The sequence below is a fragment of the Macrotis lagotis genome, chromosome 1 (assembly GCF_037893015.1).
Source record: "Macrotis lagotis isolate mMagLag1 chromosome 1, bilby.v1.9.chrom.fasta, whole genome shotgun sequence".
Taxonomy (NCBI): Eukaryota; Metazoa; Chordata; class Mammalia; order Peramelemorphia; family Peramelidae; genus Macrotis; species Macrotis lagotis.
This window is the reverse complement of record NC_133658.1, coordinates 224,401,046-224,407,309: the sequence shown is the minus strand read 5'-3', so window position 1 is coordinate 224,407,309 and position 6,264 is coordinate 224,401,046. Positions and strand designations below refer to the sequence as shown.

The window sequence follows — 6,264 nt, the reverse complement described above, 5'->3', positions numbered from 1 at the left end:
GGCAATTTACAGAGGAGGAGATCAAAGCAATCCATAGTCATATGAAAAATTGCTCTAAATCATTATTTATTAGAGAAATGCAAATTAAATCATCTCTGATGTACCACCTTACACCTCTCAGACTGACCAATATAGTCAGAAAGGACTGGATACTAATACATTGTTATTGGAGCTGCAAACTGATCCAACCTTTTTTGGAGAGTAATTTGGAGTTATGCCCAAAAGGCAATAAAAATGTTCATACCCTTACTGGGTCTATCCTGAAGAAATCATGAAAAAGACTAAAAATATTGGTAGCTATTTTTTTTGTAGTGGTAAAGAATTGGAAACTGAAGGCATGCCCCTCATTTGGGGAATAGCTAAACAAATTGTGGCATATTCACATGATTCAACACTATTGTTCTATAAGAAATCATGAGGGGATGAGATTTCAGAAAAGTTTGAAAAGACCTTCAGGAACTGATTCTGAGTGAATTGGGTAGAACCAGAAAAATGTTATACATATGAACAACAACTTGGGTTTATGATCAACTATGATGGATTTAGTCATTTCAGTAGAATAATAATCAAAGATAATTTTCAAAGACGTTATAGAAAATACCTTCCATGGCCAGAGAAGAAACTGTAGAGTTTAAATGAAAACCAAAGCACATAAATTTCAATTTTTAAATGTTTTCTTTTATATTGTGTCTTTTTTTCTCTCTCTAATGTTTTCATTTATTTGGATCTGATTCATCTAACACAACATGTTCAATATTAATCTGTGTATGGCCTGGGTATAAATACAGAGCTGATATCAGATTGCTTTCTGTCTTGGAGAGAAGAGAAAGGAGGGAGGAATGGGAAAAATTTTAAAATTTAAAACCTTACCAAAAAATGACTGGTAAAAACTTCTGTTACATATATTTGGACAAACAAATAAATAAAATATTTTAATTTAAATGAAATGACTGAATTGAACAACAAACTATAAAAATAATTAGAAACTTGATCCATGATAATGACAAAAATGAGACACCTTACCAAATGTGTGTGATGAAACCAAAGTAAATATTAGGGGAGACTTTTATAATTTTATTTTAATTTTATTTGATTTTCTTTTAAAATTTCATTTAAATTTCATTTTATTTTATTAGTCCAAATACATGATATAAAAGCCCTTTTTAATATACATCCATATGCCTATGCATATTTCTAAGTTACAAAATTTCCTTCCAACCTCCCTTTCCACCTCCCTCCCCTCAGTGGCAAACAATCAGGTTAAAATTGTACTTACACATTTGTGTTAAGCATATTTACAGTGTCATTTTTGGTATGAAGAATTAGAATTAAGGGAAAGAAATTTATAAGAGTTTTTTTTTAAGTCAATATAAAGGGGGGGGGGGGCAGAGCCAACATGGTGGTGTGAAGGCAGGAATTCCCAGAAACTTATTTACCCCAAAACTCCAAAAGCTGTCAAATTATGACTCTAGCCAAAATTTAGAGAGTCAGAACTCATAGAAGTACTGAATGATACAATTTCCTAGTCCAAGACAACCTAGAATTTCTGCAGAAAAGGTCTATTTCACCAGACCCAGGGGTTGGAAAAAGGTGCTGTGAACACATCCGCTGCTGCAGCACAGCACAGCTAGGCCAAGTGCCTTGATCCCTGGGGGCAACTGGGTCCCTTGCAGAGAGGGCAGTTTCCAGACCTCCTGGCCCAGGGATCACCATGAACAGCTTGAAGGGGTGGTGAGAGAATTCTGCCACACCAGATTGAGTGCAGAGCTAATACTGACCTCAGAACAGCTCCATGGGGAGAACCTGCTGTGAGAACTGGGAAAGCCAGACTGCACTTTCAGAATGCAGCCCAGAGACATTAAGGCGATCAGGGGAGACTGCAGAGGTCTCTCTGCTCTCCCTGGGGCAGGACGCAACTGTATGACCACACACAAATCCAGGTTGCAATTTGAGCTCCATTGTAGAGCAGGGATCCTCCTCACAGCTGCAGGGAAGAGAGGAGTGATTGTGGTCATTCATATACCAAAGCACAGGCAAGAGAGCAGTCAAAGCCTCTCATAAAGCCTTGGAAGAATTAAGGTCCCTGTGGCTCATCCCCAAAAAACCCCAAAGCCTTGGAAATGTTGCAAATCTGTCATAGAATGAGGGAATGAGCAAACAAAAGAAAAAGAAGTATCTGACCATAGAAAATTACTTTAGTCCCATGGAAAATTCAGAAGATGACAGAATCAACCCTTCTATATTCAAAACCTCCAAGAGAAATAGAGACTTTGAAAAGCAATTAAGGGAGGTAGAAGAAAAAATTAGGAGGAGAAATAAAAGTGATGCAGATAAATCATGAAAACCAAATCAGCAGCTTGGTGAAAGAAATACTAAAAATATGAAGGAAATAATATGGTAAAAACCAGTTTTGGGAGACTTCTGGCCCAGATGGCCGAGAGAAGAGAGACAGAGTTCTAATGTCTCCTGATCTTTCCCCGTTTATGGTATGACCTAAACCTCTTAACAGAAATCCGATCCACAAAACCCAGGGGAAAAAAAAGCCAGGAGACAGAACATCTAATTCAGGATTTGTTTTCTCAGTATTGGGCTAAGAGAGAAGGCCTCAATCAAGGTCACAGACACTCCAGAGAAAGAAACCACCACCATCTACTGGCCAGCTGGAGATATTGCACAAGCCTCAAAGGATCCCATCACCAAACCTCTGTGAACCAGCCCCTCTCCAACTCAAGGTCTTAGCAAAATGAACAAAGGTCAGCAGAAAGGTGTATCCATAGAAAAATTCTTAGAAGGAAAAGACCCTAGTTCAGAGAAACCTAGAAACTCAGAGGAGAATATGATCTGGTCTACAGCACAGAAAGACTTCCTTGAAGAAATAAGGAAGGAATTTAAAAATCAATTAGAAAATTTGGGAGAGTTAAATAACAATTGCAATAAGAAAAGAAATCATTGAAAACTAAAATTGGACAAATAAAAATAATTAGAATAATTCTCTCAGATCCTCAATTGGACAAATGCAAAAAGAAAATAATACTCTCACAACCTCAATTGGTCAAATGGAAATCTCTTTCAAAAATAGAATTGACCAATTGGAAAAGGAGTTGTAAAAGATAAATGAAGAAAACTCCTCTCTAAAATAAGAATGGAGTCTGCAGAAAGTAATGACTCCATGAGACAGTAAGAGCCTGTTAAACAAAACCAAAAAATATAAAAAAAAGAAGAAATTGTAAAATACCTCGTCAGCAAAACCAGTGACCTCAAGAATAGATCGAAGTGGGCCAATCTGAGAATTATTGGAATTCCTGAAAACATCGAATAGGAAAAAAAAAGCCTGCACTTAATATTACAGGACCTAGTGATGAAAAACTGCCTGGATATCATGGGACCAGAGAGCAAAGTATTTATTGAAGGAACACATCGATCCCCTCCAGAAAGAGATCCTAAAATAAAAACACCAAGTAATGTTGTAGCCAAATTCCAGAACTATTAGAGAAGAGAAAATCCTGCAAGCACCCAGAAAGAAACAATTTAAATACCAAGGAGCCACAGTAAGGATTATGCAGGACCTGGCTATATCAACATTAAGGGATCAAAGGGCGTGTAACAAGATATTCCAAAGAGCAAAGGAGCTTCTAATACAGCCAAGAATCCACTATCTGGCAAAAGCTGAGTCTTCTTTTTCAAGGGAAAAAATGGACATTTAACGAAATAGAAGAATTACAAAAATTACTGATGAAAAGACCAGAGCTAAATAGAAAATTTGGAACTCAAACAAGAGGTTCAATAGACACATGAAAAGGCTAAAAAAAGGGAAAAGAATCTCATAACTCTTGAGAATTGTAACTGTAAAGTAGAGAATATACCTAGACAGAAGTGTTGTACACTCATGACTTATACATGAGACTGCTATCCAATGGGATGGATGAAAATGACTATAATCCTACATGGGAGAAAGACTCTAATAACTCTCAAGAACTGTAACTCTATTAGATAGAATGTACGTAGTTAGAAGTGATGGACACTCAGAATTTTCTATGACTCAAAATGTTTTAAAAACACCTCCTCTTTAAAAAGGAGGATAGGAAGGAGATGGGAGGATAGAGGGGAATAAATGGAGTAAATCTCATTACATTAAGAGGTACAAAACACCCATGGTAATAGAGGGGAAGAAGAGAGGAGATGGGAAACACCAAAATCTTCTCAACAGACTTGGCTTAAATTCAACTTACACATACTTAGTTAACTTAAAAAAAACCCATTAAACAGGCCCCTCCCCACCGGCATCATTGTTATGGGAGGTACCCAAGGTGAGAGTGTCCTCCTACACTGCCTCTTTCCCCTCAGCCGCCCACAGCTGGGCCCCCCTGCCTGAGGCGCCCACCATGGACTATGTCAAAGGAATAAATAGAGATTATGGCCATGGATTTTATGGAGGGATGGATCATGACTATGGCCATGGCCCCTATGGGGGTCCAAGGTTCATGGACTCCTACCTAAATCAGTCCTATGACATGGACAGTCATAGTGGTGGTGGTGGTAGTAGTAGCAGCATATGGGCGATTTTGGAGGCAAGCATAAACCTGGAATTATTGTAGACTATCATAACAAACCCAGTAATGGAGCAATTGCTGCAGGAGGAATAAAAAGAAAATTGATGCAGTCATCTAATAAGCCTGGAGGGACATTTATCAAGAAACTCCAACTGACAAAATTGATTGACAAGATAAACCAGAAAAAATCACCCACTAAAATAGCCCCTAAAAGTGAAGAAGAGAAGCTGAGGAGTTGAAATTCGATGAGAGAAACAAAGGCAGAGAAGAGAGAAGATCAGTGAGAAGTATGATGATGTATACAGGATGACATTCACATGTTCATTTTGCAAATTCCGAACATTTGAAGAAAAAGAAATTGAAATTCATCTGGAAAGTTGTTTTCACCATAAAACCTTAGATTATATTCAGAAACAAACCAAATTTGATAAAATTTTTATGGAATTTTTGCATGAGTGTATGGTGAATAAATTCAAGAAAACATCAATGCGTAAGCAGCAAACGACTAATGATTCAGAGGCTGTCAAAGCAATTGAGAAAGATGTAATGGAAGGGATTACTGCAGATGACCACATGATGAAAGAAGGGACTGTTCACTGCAGTGCTTGCAGTGTGTATGTACCTGCCTTACACAGTTCGGTTCAACAGCACTTAAAATCTCCTGACCATGCCAAGGGGAAACAAGCCTATAGGGAACAAATAAAAAGAGAGAGCTTCTTAACTGCTGCTAGCATCTTGAATAATCCAATTGTAAAAGCACAATATGAACTTTTTGTTAAGGGTAAGAATTCTTTTGAGGCTGCAGATCAAAGTCAGGAGGAACAAGCAGTAGAGTCTGATGAGGACGAAGGAAAGATTGATGAGCCTGTGGAAGAAGAAGTAGAAGAAGAAGAAGAAGAAGAAGAAGTAGAAGAAGAAGAAATAGAAGTAGAAGTAGAAGAGGAAGAAGAAGAGGAAGGAAGAGAAGAACAAGCAGGCTTCAGTATTGAACAGTCTGAAGAGAATTAATTGCATAAAGAATTAGATGTAGCAATATTTTTCTTTTCTTGAATTGGCTAAGTGGAAAACATTTAAAATAGGATAAAATATGAATTGTTTAACACCCTGTGCACACATTCCGTAATAATTAAATTTGGTAATCTGAATTAAAAATCTTCTAGATTTGTTTTACCAAAATGAAGGTAATAGTTTTAGTCAAGTTTTTATAGAAATCAAACATAGAACTGGTAAATTGTTTGTATAATTTTTTTAACTTTATGGTTGTTGAGGCTGAGATGTGTAGTATAATATTTCTATTCTGATCATGTTAACAGAAATGCTGTTTATGGGAGTAAATAGTCAGGATGTATAAAAAAATTTTGAATAATTACCCTTTGGAGAGATGAATGGGCCAGAACTTTTTTCTTTAAGTATGGCTATTTTTAGAGTTCATTGCCCAGTGTATGCTAGTTTGTTTAGGGTATACATTTTATAGCTTTTTTTGTGACTATGCATCACTTTATAGCAGCAAATGTTTTCTAGAAACATTTTTTTTCCTGAAGTAACAATTTTAAATCAAATGGGATTTATCAATGGAGTATTTTCAAATCAGGATTCTGATTCAAATCACTATTCAGATATTGAAAAAAAAGTGTAGAGTGCTTCATTTGACTTAAACTTTTGACAAGGGTGGATTTTTTCAACTTTCATTTTAACTAGCATATAAAGCTAGCTT

The 6,264-nt window shown here is 36.6% G+C and overlaps 1 pseudogene; it reads left to right on the top strand.

The window, feature by feature from the left end:
- The first annotated feature begins 4,406 nt into the window (after positions 1 to 4,406).
- On the top strand, positions 4,407 to 5,558 carry LOC141515294 (DBIRD complex subunit ZNF326-like; annotated as a pseudogene).
- Positions 5,559 to 6,264: the final 706 nt, after the last annotated feature.